A 15,352-nucleotide genomic window follows, 5' to 3' on the forward strand; every position below is an offset into this window, starting at 1 on the left:
AGCTTAGATGCTGTTCCAGCAGGAGACAAAGTACAAATGAGTGTTTTGATGGTGTAGACCTGAGTTCTCCTGAAGTCCCTCAACTTGGAGAGAAGGACCTGAAAAGAAAGGGACTTCTTGAAACTTAGTAGTTTCATGGCAGTTAGAAATAGTTAAATAATTGTATGGCTTGGTCTAGCTCAAAAAGAGATTGTGCTGCCCATATAGGCTGTGGGTTTTAGAGTTTGACATCACTTTCATGGAGATTGTGGTGGATGGTCCTTCACAGGTTGGGACTTCCACTGCTACTGTGTCAATGCATGTGGCCCATTTGGGGGATTCAGATTGGTGCTATTTTAGAGGAAGTCACCTCTGAAAGTTATGCTTATCACGCTGTGCCAATGGATCTTGCTCCCCCCTTGAAGGTGACTGATTATTTAGGCTAATTATGTACATAATACATTTCCCACATTCGTTCATTATGGTTGCTGTCATTGTATTTTTTTTCTCCAACTACAGATAGCATGCTGATGTCCATAGTCTTTGCTTTCAATTTAGTGCTTGCTCTCTCTTTTTCTCTCTCACTCTCTTTCTCAAACACACACATACACACCCCAAAGCAAGAAAAAAACCAGTTGTGTTTGACAACAGAAATAGTTTTTTTTTTCTTTACCACTGTATCATATCATTAAATTATTAATGATTTGTTTTCATTATTTTAATGAGGAGTGGAGATAAGCCAAGGAGGAGCTGAAGAAAAAAAAAATCATGTGTAACAACATGGCCACAAAAATAAAACAAAACTCTAAAACAAAACAAGAAAAGACATGTCTGTAAATAGGTTGCTGGTTCCCACCAAGGATTCCTTCCCTGTAGTATTCATCTTTCTCTGTGGTGATGGTATTCTTGATTTGTTTGCCTTGTTTATGTTTACCTAATTTATTCAATGGGTTCTATTTTGCATTCATATTGTTAATTTTCTTTGCTGCAAAGGAGTCAGGTTCCAAGATGACACATATCTCCTCACGGTTTTACATTTCTAAAGAGGCTTGGTGGCTGGGCCACTACAGCCCTGTTTTCCACAGACATCAGTTCTGCTTCCTTACAATGTTCCTGATGCTTAGAATAGATTCCTAGTGATGCATAACATGTCATTGGCAATTGTTAGCTCTAAACAGCTGCCCTCCAGAACTATGTATTGTTCTAATAAAAAGAATAGGTGGAGAACTACAAATTTCTGCTGCCTTTTGGATGTTTATTTGAGGAAATGTGTGTGTGTGTGTGTGTGTGTGTGTGTGTGTGTGTGTGTGTGTTCAGATTTGAACAGGAAAGCTATAATACCAGCAATATTTACCAGAGCCACGGTGGCGCAGTGGTTAGAGTGCAGTACTGCAGGCTACTTCTGCTGATCACCAGCTGCCAGCAGTTTGGCAGATCGAATCTCACCAGGCTCAAGGTTGATTCAGCCTTCCATCCTTCCAAGGTGGGTAAAATGAGGACCCAGATTATTTGGGGGCAATATGCTGACTCTGCAAACCACTTAGAGAGGGCTGCAAAGCGGTATATAAGCCTAAGTGCTATTGCTAATATTCACAGCGGTTAAAAAGTCAAGATGGTGGCCACAACAGTTAGGGTTGCCAGGTCTGCTTCCAAAAAATAGCAGACAAGCGGGGTGTGTGTGTGTGTGTGTGTGTTAAGTAGTAAAAAAATAAAAAAAAATTACAATTAAATTATATATTTTCTTACAAACATTTTAACACGTATTAAAATAATCACTTCAAAACTTTACTTAAAATTCAAAACATCAAATATATTATAATAATATGTAAAATATTAAATTACATTTTAATTTCATCATAAAGCTTTTGAATAAAAAAAATGTCCACTATTTTGTGAAAAAAAATAGTGAACATAATGTGAAAAAAGTGGACTGTCCGCTCAAATAGTGGACACCTGGCAACATTAACAACAGTGCAACCCCTCCTCTTTTTTGTACACAGCAGAAAAAGGTGGGGACTAGAATGTGCAGTTACAGCCATCATTTTGCCTTTTTTATTCTCCTCTATGGACACCCATGGAGCTGAAATTAGATTGGAAGCCCAGGTATATCCACGGATGCATCTAAATGGAGCCTATCCTCCCATGCCAGGAATGCAAATAAAAAGGAAAAAAAAGTTTAAATATGGAGACCTAGGAATTAAAAGGAGTAAATCATGGAAAGGTCTTGCAGCCACATCCTACAGCTTTGGGGCATTACACAGAACAACAAAGAAATTAAATATATTTTTATGAAAACTGATTATTTTGGTTATAGTTACAACATTTATTTATTTATTTATTTATTTATTTATTTATTTATTTATTTATTTATTTATTTATTTATTTATTGGTTCGATTTATATGCCGCCCTTCTCTGGAGACTCAGGGCGGCTTACAATGCGTTAAGCAATAGCCTTCATACTTTTGTGAATAATACTTATTTATGAATAATCTACCTTGCTGGGCAAATGTTGAATCTTAAGATGTTACTTGAATATTTCTGAGGTTCCTGGCTGGAATCTGAATTTTCAAAGAGCATCTGTTAAATTAATATTCTTTTCAGTTCTTCTTTACACTGTGTTATTCTTTGCTGAATACTATTTCAAGCTATTTAGCTCTCATCAGCTAGCCATAACCTAGCTGATGAGGTTGCTTCGATAGAAAACCCATTTAATCTCCCCCGGTACAAGCTGACAAAGCGAGGAGAACCTGTGGCTTAGAGGTTAATACATCTGCCTAACATGCAGGCAAGCCCAGGTTCGAATCCCTGAAGGGTATGGCTAGCTGATGAGAGCTAAATAGCTTGAAATAGATCTATACTAGTCTCCCTGTCAATGCGAATACTAATTTCCAAACATATTAAAGAAAAATAGGATGCTTATCTGTTTGCCAGAATTAACAGATGGATACAACCTGCACCTCTAGGGCTCTATAACCACCCCCAAGCCCGTTCCCTTGGTGGACCCCCTCATCTGCTCCAAAGTTGCCACAAAATGGTAACGTTAATGTGTCAGAATAGAGAAATTATTAAACTCCCACCATGTCTACCCATACCAGTATCTCCTTGTTTCCCTCACGCATCATGTTGTCCTGACTTGCTGTGATGACTTCAGTTTCCTGGTCATTCTTAATGTATGAATATTGGGGCAAAATATGAGCTTGAGTGTACATTTGTGAGTGTACATATTTGGCACAAATCTTCACAATCCCAGGTACTTTCCCACCAAACTGAGAAATCCTCTTTATCTTTGGGGAAAATAGCAGAAATACCAAGCTGCCGATGGCTTTCCTTCCTCAGAATCTCTCAGCTCATAAATAACATCTCAGAAAATAGTCTAAGTTACCTGCAGTAGGGCCTGAAAGAAGATGCAATCATTTTATAAATCCAATAGCTAATGTAATTAAACATTTTAAACCTCCAGAAAAATATCACAAAGAGCAAACTGGATGTCTCTTACATAACATATCTCTGCTGATACTGTACCGGGCATATTTTCTAAGGTCTAAGAGAAGAGAAGAAAACTCAGCAAGAGCCTGAGTGGCACAGCAGACTAATGCTACTGTTAAAGGTAGCATTTAGCTTCCAGCTGCCTGCAATTACTGCGAGTTCAATTCTCACCAGGCCCAAGGTTGACTCAGCCTTCCATCCTTTCTAAGGTAGGTAAAATGAGGACCCGGTTTGTGGGGGCAATAAGCTGACTTTGTATAAAATATACAAAAGTATGAAGGCTATTGCTTAACGCATTGTAAGCCGCCCTGAGTCTCCGGAGAAGGGCGGCATATAAATAAATGAATAAATAAAAAAACTTCTGTAAATTCTAGATGTATACTTTTGTGCGGATGTGTGGTGCCCAGTTAGTATTGTCCTCTGGTGATTGTCTGGGCAGTGGACATGTCCCTGCAGTTTTCTTTGTAAGATTTCAGAAGTGGTTTGTCCATACCTAGGGCTGACAGAAAGTGAGCAGCCCAAGGCCACTCAGCTGGCTTTGTGCCTAAGGCAGGACTAGAACTTACGACTTTCCTGTTTCTAGCCTGAAGCCTTAACCACTATGCCAAACTGGTTCTCCACATGAATACTTTAGCTGGTGTGTATTTAAGTTTTACCTGTGAGAACAGCCAGCATCAAAATTTCATAACAGCAGAATGTTTTTTTTTTTGAATTGATAAACATCAAAATGAATAGGAAATAATATTTGGAGGCATCAATTGGCAATATTCAGTTCATTTCAATGGTCAACATGAACTCAGTGTTCTCCCATACAATTAAAAAATGCAGGCTCAAGAGAAATCTATAGGCCTGTTCATTTCACCCTGGCCCCATGTCTTGTTGCTTTCCACACGATGGCAGTGTAACCATGCCTTATTTATTAATTATTTATATGCGTGGTGTTCTGCAAAGAAGATGTTGCTTTCTTCCAAAGCTTTATACCATTTTTACTGCATTCCAAACAGAGCTCGGATTCACGTTATCACTCAAAACCATTGTTTACTTAGCTTTGCTTTATGGCATGAATTAAAATATGCTGAGTTTGTATTGCAACAAGAAAGCCCATTAAATCACATTCTATCTTGGTCAACTGCTGGTTGGCATCTCATGGTACAGCAAGAGTATCAGATGAATACATAGAATTTTGTCCAGAATTCATTTTGTCAGATGCATTAATAATGTCTTCGGTTGGTAAATACACTTAATGCTTTCAGTTTCATAACGTTTCTAACAGTTCAGGGCATTCCTGCATATGTACATATCAGTGGTAGGTTCCAACCGGTGTTACCATAGGTTCTCTTCGCGCATGCGCTTTGCATGCGATCGCTGAACTTTCACTCCGTGCAAGCGCATTAGATTTATGCCCAGCTGAGGTGCAGCAATCCACTCTGCCACGCCTATGAGCTGGGCTAAAAAACAACAAATAAAGGTAGGTATAACGTGGGGATGGGTGGGAGGGCCCAGCTCACAGTCAAAGAGAACTGGTTTGCTGACGTCACATCATCACCACTACCGGCTCGCCCAAACCGGTCCGAACTGGGAGCAACCCACCACCGTTACACACACACACACACACACACACACACACACACACACACATATATATAATCGAGTGGATGTGATTCTACTGAGCTAGGGCTGCAGAAAAACCTTGGTTATGTAGGAAAAACCTGGCTAGAGGAAAAACACACATAAATCCTACGGAGAAGTAAGAAAATAGATACTATACCTTTACAGGGAGGATACATGAGATGTGGGTGTGGCTTACTGATGAAAGCTAACGAGCTGGAAATAGATCTATATAAGTCTCTCACCTGGCAGCTGGAACTTGCTGGCTGCCAGAAAAGAAAAAAGCCCAGAATATATATATATATCATCAGGAATGCCTAGCACATATGTGCGAGGGGAACCTTTACCTTATATATACTGTACGCGCACACGCGCACACATGCATTCATGTTTTACACCTGATTAGTCAAGGAATTCCAAGTGGTGGGGTCCAGGAGAAAGGCCTTTTCTGCTGTGGCTCCTACCCTCTGGAGCATTGTGCCCTTTTAGGTGAGATCTGCCCCAGCCCCACCATCTTGGTCTTCCATAAGAGTCTCAAAACCTGACTCTGCCATTTGGCCCCTGGGTCCTGACAGGCGCATTCCATGCTGGGAGTGGTTAATGACTAGGAAAAAATCCCACCTCCACCCCCCATTGTACCCCATTTTAATTTATTTAATTTTTGTTCATTCTTATATTTATATTTCACTATTTTCTATGTTTGCTTTTATGTTGTTGTTAAGCTTCCCAGTCAGATGGGTGGCATATAAATTTAATAAATAACTAACCACTCAAATACATGATTTACAGCAGCAATCTTCTCAGAATCTGGTTATCTTACACCCAGCTCTGTGGTAAAGGTAAAGGTTCCCCTCGCACCTCTGTGCTAGTCGTTCCTGACTCTAGAGGGCGGTGCTCATCTCCATTTCAAAACTGAAGAGCCAGCACTGTCCGAAGGCGTCTCCGTGGTCATGTGGCCGACATGACTAAATGCCAAAGACACATGGAACGCTGTTACCTTCTCATCAAAGGTGGTCCCTATTTTTCTACTTGCATTTTTTACATGCTTTTGAACTGCTAGATTGGCAGAAGCTGGGACAAGTAACGGGAGCTCACCCTGTTACGCGGCACTAGGGATTCAAACCACTGAACTGCCGACCTTTCGATTGACAAACTCAGCATCTTAGCCACTGGGCCACCACATCCCTCTATGAGCACCACCCAAATTACAAAGCTACCTTATCTGGCTTCTTTTGAAAAGAACTGTGTATTTTGTAGCATCATATTTATTCACAAACAATAAGTCATGTTTTAAGTAACTGCAAACCATGTCCTAAAACTGACTCCACTTGGATTTTACAGGGACAGTTAGTAACAGGACAACTCTAGAGATTCAAGCTCTTCCTTTTTCTCATCTGGTACTCAGTAGCTATCAAGATGTACCCCTTGGTGAGCAACTATTAGCTCTGGCTTCTTATAGTTTTTTGTCTCCTACAGCCTTTCAAGCAGAGGGGACTGGCATTTTAAAGTACCAGGCCCAAGTAAAGATGTTCATATTAATCTTCAAAACTCAAGAGGTCCTCTCCTAGAACCACTTAACCCATACATTACAGCTAGCTAATACAGTCTCAGTGCCCAATATAATCAATATTCCTCAAAAATAGTCAAATTCCATGATTTTGGAAATATAATGCAGAACAGTATTCTCATGTTTAACTTCAGAACATTTACTTATGGAGTTAACAATTCCTTGATCATACAGGTAGTCCTCAACTTATGACCACAGTTGGGACCAGTGGTGAAATCCAAATTTTTTTATTACTGGTTCTGTGAGCGTGGCTTGGTGGGCAGGGGAAGGTGGGCAGGGGAAGGATACTGCAAAATCCCCATTCCCTCCCCACCCCTGGGGGAAGGATATTACAAAATCTCCATTCTCACCCCACTCTGGGACCAGCCAGATGTGGCATTTGCCGGTTCTCTGAACTACTCAAAATTTCTGCTACCGGTTCTCTGAACTGCTACCGGTTCTCCGAACTGCTACAGGTTCTCCAGAACCTATCAGAACCTGCTGGATTTCACCCCCGATTGGGACCAGAACTTCCTTCCTAAGCAATGCAGTTATTAAGTGAGTCATGCCCAATTTTACCTTTTTTGTTGTGGTTGTTAAGAGAATCACAGTCATTAAGCGAATCCAGCTTCCCCCATTGACTCTGTCAGAAGCACTCTGCGAGAGTGGCAAATGATGATCACGTGACGACACCCCACATTTTATCCCTCCATGCTGGCTCAGGAATTCTGGGAGTTGAAGTCCATAGGTTGTAAAGGTGCCCTAGCTGCCCAACCCAGCTCCAAAGTAACTGCTGAAGTGAAAGTTTTTTCAACTTCCCAGGGTTCTGATCCCCATATTTGCTGATGGCATCCATTCAAGTATGAACCAGGTCAAATCCAGTTTATTTCCAGTCTTCACAAGATCAGCCAGATGATGCTACTTGGCAAGACTACTCACACTCTTGTTAGCAGGTTTTCCTCTGGCAATTAATTAAACATTGTATTTATCTCATTATGAGATAACTAACTGTTACTAAATTCTTTTATTACTTATACAACCAACCATTATCAACATTTCCAAAGGATAAAAAAGAGTATCTTGTAATACTTTAAAGAACAAAAAATCGCATGTGTCTACAAAAGCTTTTGTCCTTAGTTTAATGACTCTACAGACTTTGTTACATATTGTATCAGCCATTAACTGCAACTAAATTTTCATTATCCCTTACTTCTGCTTCTCCTGGCTCCAATATAGATACACACTATCCCTTCATTAAACCCCACAAATCAGTTCTATGGTCCTAAATCTTTGCTTTCCAGTTTCTTCTCTGACTACATTTTCTGCATTTTGATGTCAGAGAAAACAGACAAAAAAGGATAGGGGCATATCATGAATTTTATGGCGAGCGTGACTGTCATGCCTGACATTTATAGTTTTTAAAAAATTATCAGAGAGATACTATCATCCTAGTAAAGCCTATAGGCAGTCTTGTAAATAAATAAAAGTGAGGGTTTTGCAACATTCCCAGTCCCCCCGCCCTTTTAAAAAGTTTTAGTTTACTTAAGTTTTAATGGCTTATTTTAAGATCCTTGGGTCAGGATGCTTGATAGGCAGGAATCTAGGAGGGCTCTGTGCCCATGGCCACCTTTCTGCCAGTCTCACAGTCTTTCTTTAAAAGGTAAGACACAAAAAGCATAAGCCAGAAGCAGTGGTGGGATTCAAATTTTTTTTACTGCTGGTTCTGTGGGTGTGGCTTGGTAGCCATGGCTGGGTGGGCATGGCAGGGGAAGGATACTGTAAATCTCCATTCCCACCCCACTCCAGGGGAAGGATACTGCAAAATCTCCATTCCCACCCCACTCCAGGGGAAGAATACTGCAAAATCTCCATTCCCACCCCACTCCAGGGGAAGGATACTATAAAATCCCCATTTCCTAAATTGGGACTCGGGAGGCAGAGAATAGATGGGGGTGGGGCCAGTCAGAGGTGGTATTTACCAGTTCTCCAAACTACTCAAAATTTCTGCAACCAGTTCTCCAGAACTGGTCAGAACCTGCTGAATCCCATCTCTGACCACAAGCCACATATGCTTTGTTGCATAGCTTTCGTGTCCCCCAGACAATGTATATTTACTTTGGGGGAGGGACGAAGGATCCCAAAACTCTAGCAAATTTTGTAGTGTAGGCTTAGTGGACATGCCAGACAGATCTTAAGATAGTTCCCTAGTCAACAGATGTTGAAAACCCCTGCCTAAAGGATTTTTATGGAGGTAAACTACTGCACAGTATACAGGTAGTCCTCAAGTTACAATCGCAATCGAGCCCAAAAATTATGTTGCTAAGTGAGAAATGACGTTGAGTTTTGCCTTTTACGACTTTTCTTGCTACATTTGTGAAATGAATCAGCCCAGTGGTTCAAATAGTAACATGGTGGTTAAGTGAATCTGGTTTCCTCACAGACTTTTCGCTTCTCATCCAAGGAGCTTCTTCAGTTCTGACTGGATCCAGTCCAATGGTGGGTTGCCCTCCCCACCGGGTTCGGACCGGTTCTATAGAACCGGTAGTACCGTGATGGCGAACCTATGGCACTCCTAGAGAGGCTCCTAGAGACTCCTAGAGAGGCTCCTAGAGACTCCTAGAGAGGTTCTGGAGGCTGGAGACAGCAAAAAAGGTCACTTCCTGTCCCACCGGGAGTTGGGAAATGGGCCCTTTCAGCCTCCATAGGGCCTCCAAGGGAGTGGGAAAGGCTGTTTTCGCCCTTCCCAGATAAATAGAGAGGATCTGGAACCAGGTAAGAAAGAAAAACGGGCCTACCAGGCCATCATGTGCCAGGAGCGGGGGGGGTTGCACATGCATGCGTGTGGGCACGTGCGCGCACGTCCCTCCCCCACCCCCCCTCTCCTGGCACGCGATGGCAAAAAGGTTAGCCATCACTGCGGTAGTACAACCGGCGGGAGGCTCCACCCACTGACCACGACTTCATCAGAAGTCTACACATGAGCAGAAGCTTCTGCACGTGCGGCCCGTAGCGAACCGGTAGTAAAGGTAGGTAGAACCCACCCCTGATCCAGTCAGAGCTGAAGAAGCTTCTTGGATGAGAAGCGACACGTCTTCAAAGAAAAACCAGAAAGTCCAATTGCCTCTTGAAAAAAAAGCACCTTTGGGAGCCTGAGTGGAGCAGCAGATTAATGCTACTGTTAAAGGTAGCATTTAGCTTCCAGCTGCCTGCAATTACTGGGAGTTCAATTCTCACCAGGCTCAAGGTTGACTCAGCCTTCCATCCTTTCTAAGGTAGGTAAAATGAGGACCCGGTTTGTGGGGGCAATAAGCTGACTTTGTATAAAATATACAAAAGTATGAAGGCTATTGCTTAACGCATTGTAAGCCGCCCTGAGTCTCCGGAGAAGGGCGGCATATAAATCAAATTTAAAAAAAAACAAAAACCCATGACCTGGATGATTGAGAATCTCCCTAGAATAGACGACTACCTTGACGGTTCCTCTCTTTTCTCGCAACCTTCCTTTGCCCTTGAGGAAAAAAGAACCGCTCTCTCTGAACTACACCTCGCCAGCAGGGCTCGCTCCTCATCCTCCTATTACCCAAGGCTACATTTACTCCCGCCTTTTCCTTTCCAAACGCTTCTTCGGCTTCAGCTCTTCTGATTTCCGCTGTCACGTCTTCTCCCGGCGCTTTTCTTCCAGAACATGGCAAGAAGATCCTGCCAGCCTTCCCAATTCGGGCAAACGCCAGTCTTCCAAAACGGGCCCTAGAAGCCCAGCTCTGGAGCCAGGAGAAAGCCAGACGGCTGAGCGCGCATCGGGCAGGCCGAATCACGCCCTTTTCAAGGCACCGAATCCACCTCCCGCTTTCCTTTACCGGCAGCCCAGCTCGCCTCGCCTCGCCCGTCCCTTCCCTTCCTCGCCCCACCCCGCGGGCAAGCAAAACTTCCCCATCCAACGATGAGGAGGCGGTGCCAGGCTCCGGACAGGCGTGGAACCCGACGAATGGCAGTCTATAAAAAAGAGGGCTTTGGGTCTGCCCCTTTCCTGGAAGAAAACCCACTTCGGCTAAGTCCAGCTCGAAGAGAGGAGGAACGAGATCCCCCCGTCCTAGGATCGAGAGCAGGTAGAGTGAGGGTGTCTTGGCTCTTTAAGCACCGATCGGCCTCTGTGTTTGCCCTGCCGTGGACTTTTTGGCTTGCGTGGACAAGGCGCAAGGCAGGGTGGGTCTGGGGACACGCCCTGTGGCTCCTGGAACGCGGAAGGGCTTCGGGAGTAGTTACCTAGCGTCGGAGCGCCAGAGGAAAGAGCCCCCGATCTCTCTTGCGAAGTGCAGGTGGGGGGGGGGGGGAAGCCAGGAAGGAAGGGCTTCTTGGGCCCCCGACCCCAGCCCCCTTTCTCGCCCCGTCAATGGAAGAGGAAGGGAGGCTCTGCCCCAGGGATGAAATCTAATTTTTTCCCCCCACTACAGGTTCTGTGGGCGAGGCTTGGTGGGCGTGGCAGGGGAAGGATACTGCAAAATCCCCATTCCCTCCCCACTCCTGGGGGAAGGTTATTGCAAAATCTCCATTCCCACCTCACTCTGGGGCCAGCCAGAGGGGGTATTTGCTGGTTCTCCGAACTGCTTAAAATTTCCGCTACCTGTTCTCTAGAACCTGTCAGAACCTGCTGGATTTCACCCCAGCTCTGCCCCCTTTCTACACTGCCTCCTCCTCCTCCTCCTCCTCCTCCTCCTCCAGGTGGAAGTCAGCGAGTAGGAAAATCGCTGCACAAAAAGTGACAGGTAAATAACGACCGTGCAACGCCCACAACCTCTGCAGGAAGAAAGTGAAAAACGCTCTTTGGCAATAGAAGCTAGTCCCTAAGGTGTTTGCTTTTGTCTTGGGTCAAAAGGTGGGAACTGATGGGGTTGTGCTTTTTCCAACCAGGTTTGGTGGTTTAGTTTGAGCATATCCACCAAGTTCTGCCCTATATAGAAGAATGTGGTGAAATAAATTATGTCTTAGTGGCATTTGAGACCTCTGTTGTACTATTGCTCTAGGATTGGGGAGAACTGAGTTCAAATTCCCATCTGTTTATGGGGCAGTTCCCTGGCGCACCAGATGTTATAGGTGTACACGGGTGAAATCCAGCAGGTTCTAACAGGTTCTGGAGAAGTGGTAGCGGAAATTTTGAGTAGTTAGGAGAACCGGCAAGTACCACCTCTGGCTGGTCCCAGAGTGGGGTGGGAATGGAGATTTTGCAATATCCTTCCCCTGCCACACCCACAGAACTGGTAGGGGAAAAAATTTGAATTTCACCCCTGGGTGTACAGTACAAAATGTGAAGGAAGAAATTACGTGCACCGCTTTTAGCTTCTGGAAGAGAGACATGTAAAGTATAAATAGCTTTTGCCTAGGATTCAATCCAAAGTGGTGTTTTCCAGACAAATATCTTTGCTGGGCAATAAATCTCATTGAACCCAGTGGAAGGGACTTTTCTAATTCATTTTCTGGGTGAACAAATGCCCCAAATCATCAGTTAAGATGACCAGCCCACAGAGTTGTGAAGAATCAAAGTAAAGTTAAAACTAAGCAGGCTTGGTATGTTGTGTGAATGTTCTAAGGCAGTGTTTCTCAACTCTGCTCACTTTAACATGTGTGAATGTTAACAGTAGGCTGAATTCTGGGAATTAAAGGCAAGATATCTTAAGGTGAGTTGAGAAAAGTTGAGAAAAACTGTTCTAGGCTTTGAAGTACTCAGCTTAATCTTCTTTTGTAGATATAACTGGTGATATGGGCTATATGGCTACATTCCCAATTGAATTGGGCAAAAAAAAAATGTTCTTTCTGAATATATAGCAATAGCACTTAGGCTTATATACTGCTTTACAGGGCTTTTACAGCCCTCTCTAAGCGGTTTACAGAGTCAGTACTCTGTTTCCCCCAAAATAAGACATCCCCTGATAATAAGCCCAATTGGGCATTTGAGTGCATGGCAATAGCGGCAAGCGCTTATTTCAGGGTTCAAAAAAATATAAGACAGGGTCTTATTTTTGGGGAAACAAGGTATTTCGCCCCCCAACAACCTGGGTCCTCATTTTGCCCACCTCAGAAGGATGGAAGGCTGAGTCAACCTGGAGCCTGGTGAGATTTGAACTGCCAAATTGCAGTCAGCTGGTAGTCAGCAGAAGTAGCCTGCAGGACTACACTCTAACCACTGTGCCACTTAGGCTCAGAGAGAACATACAGGTAGTCCTCAACTTACAACAGCTCATTTAGTGACCGTTCAAAGTTACAACAGCACTGTAAAATGTGATTTATGACCGTTTTTCATAGTTATGACCTTTGCAGCATCTCAATGATTATGTAATCAACATTCAGATAGTGGGCAACTGGGTCATATTTAGGACCTTTGTTGTGACCCAAGGTCATGTGATCACCTTTTACGACCTTCTGATAAGCAAAGTCAATGGGGAAGCCAGATTCGCTTAACAACTGGTTTACTAACTTATGAACTGTAGTGATTCACTTAACAACTGTGGCAAAGAAGGTTGTAAAATGGGGCAAAACTCACTTAACAAATGTCTGTCTTAACAACAGAAATTTTGGGCTCAGTTGTGGTCGCAAGTCAAGGACTACCTGTACTGTGTTTCTGCTGGGTTCCTTATGCCAGAGGCGGCCCTGATCCATAAACTGGTCAAACTAGTTGTAATCTAAATTTTTCAAATCTAAAACTTCTGCTGGTTTTGTTGTATGTCATATATTTGCAAATCAGCTTTGAAATTGTTGGGTTGTTCTTTTTCCCCCAGTTTTTACATTTTTAGCAACTTTTATCATTACTGCTCATGGTAGTTGGAGATGAAGGGTGTTGTACAGTGGTGGGATTCAAATAATTTAACAACCGGTTCTCTGCCCTAATGATTTCTTCCAACAACCAATTCACCAAACTGCTCAGAAAGTCAACAACTGGTTCTCCCGAAGTGGTGCGAACTGGCTGAATCCCACCACTGGTCCTTCCCATTGCCACTCTCCTGTTTTCTTTTTTTTTTTTTTTTTTATGAAAGATGATTCCTTGCAAGGAAATGCTTTTGGCTTGTACGGCCTTTGTGGCTGCACAGTTTTAGCAGCACTTATCATTTTTATTAGCTAAGCTGTCCATATTAAAGTGATAGACTTTTTTAATACCATGAAGAACATCTCAGGGAGCACGAATAAGTTAATTTTCTATTTAACCTAGGAGCAGATGGTTATAGAAATATTATGTATAAATAAATTATGGAGAAAATACCCTCACTAATGGTTAGGATTATTTGGAATGGCCTTTCTCAGGGAGAGAACAAGAGAGAGCTTTTTGTGTGTTTGGAACTGGATTCTTCACTGCAGCTGACTGTCTCTTTTTCAACCAACCTCATCACCTCACATCCCCTTCCATCCAGAACATCCCACAGTTTGCAACAACACCTCAAACTTTCTTCTCAGGTCTTGGTCCTTTCCCTTCTTCCTTTCCTATCATTCTTCTACTATTCCATAAAGAATCATAATGGGGAAAAAACTTCTTGAATCATAGCATTCCTTCAGCTATATTAAATTCTCTTTCTTCCCACCCCCATCTCCAACCTTTTTGAGAAGGGTTGTTTTGTGTTTTATCCATTCCAGAAGAAAAAGCATGACCAAAAAACAAGCCTTTGAACTGTCAAGGAATGTTCTGAAGGTAGGGACCCAATTAAGATCAGTACTAATATAAATACACCAGAAGAGATTTACACAAAAGGCACAAAGATGAGTCAAGTTTATAGTCAAGTCATGTACAAGAAAGCGGAAGGTTTGGATTAAGGACCCTGGTACGCTTATTCATCCAAAACAGTAGAAAGGGACATGAAAAGAGTTGAGCAATTCTTTCCTCCTGTTGGACAAAAGTCCAACAGTCATCAAATATAAACATACGGTATTTATACCTGAAAGGTAGACAAGGTTATTTTTCTGCATAATTACTTGTAAATGGGGCTGGATGGGTGGATAGAGATGGATCTTCTTAGTTTTGCTGAGAATACAGTTCTGGAGAAAGGTGTTGTTGAAAGGGAGAATGAAGGGGGAGATGTAAATTACTGAAAGAGAAGAAAAAGTCTGTTGGTGGAAAGCATCCATGGACAGAAAGTTCTTCATTACAGACACTCAGTCTCTACCCATGTCAGGAGTAAGGATTGATAATGAAGAATACCATAATGACTAAATAGAAAGGGAAGTTCTAAGCCTGCGTTCATGGAAGCAAGAGCCACTTACTATCTAATTGTAAAGCATAGGTTCCCTTATCTTACAATAAACTCTTTCACCCAGTGTTGTTGCAAACAGAAGTAAACCAGCAAAATACCCAAAAGATTTATTCCCCAGATTCCACGCTAATGGAATAAACTGAGCTAACTGGATCCATTCCCTGCATAGCAGCCGAAGTCTATGTAAACTTAACAGGGACTAAAAGTCAATGGGACTCAGTGGAACTTTCAACAAAGCAAGTTCAGAAATCTGAGGCAGAGTCCTACTTTCACTTGTATATGTGTGTACTTGTGTGTGCATGTGTTTGCAACAGTAATTTTTGAAAATGGTTTTTGTATTTGCATATGGGAGATCCACTAATAGTACTAATGGGTGCCTTTATTTGTAAATAGTAGCATTTAAATCAATTACAATTATTTTGAGTTAATTTAATTATTTTTGTTGTTGTTCTCATTCTCTCCAGTTTTTGCTCTTGTTTTGTTTGTTTTCAGTGGTCACCT

At 42.6% G+C, this 15,352-nt stretch overlaps 1 protein-coding gene across 1 annotated transcript in view; it reads left to right on the forward strand.

Moving 5' to 3' along the window:
• The first annotated feature begins 10,658 nt into the window (after positions 1 to 10,658).
• The window catches only part of PYGL (glycogen phosphorylase L), a 45,396-nt gene continuing 40,702 nt past the window's right edge, over positions 10,659 to 15,352 (forward strand). Inside the window, exon 1 of the mRNA XM_070942999.1 lies at positions 10,659 to 10,726. The gene's annotated coding sequence lies outside the window, so the exon portion shown is untranslated. The remainder of the gene's footprint in view (positions 10,727 to 15,352) is intronic.

Source organism: Pituophis catenifer, unplaced genomic scaffold (genome assembly GCF_029215685.1).
Source record: "Pituophis catenifer annectens isolate HBS135680 unplaced genomic scaffold, rPitCat1.0.hap2 SCAF_1, whole genome shotgun sequence".
Taxonomy (NCBI): domain Eukaryota; kingdom Metazoa; phylum Chordata; class Lepidosauria; order Squamata; family Colubridae; genus Pituophis; species Pituophis catenifer.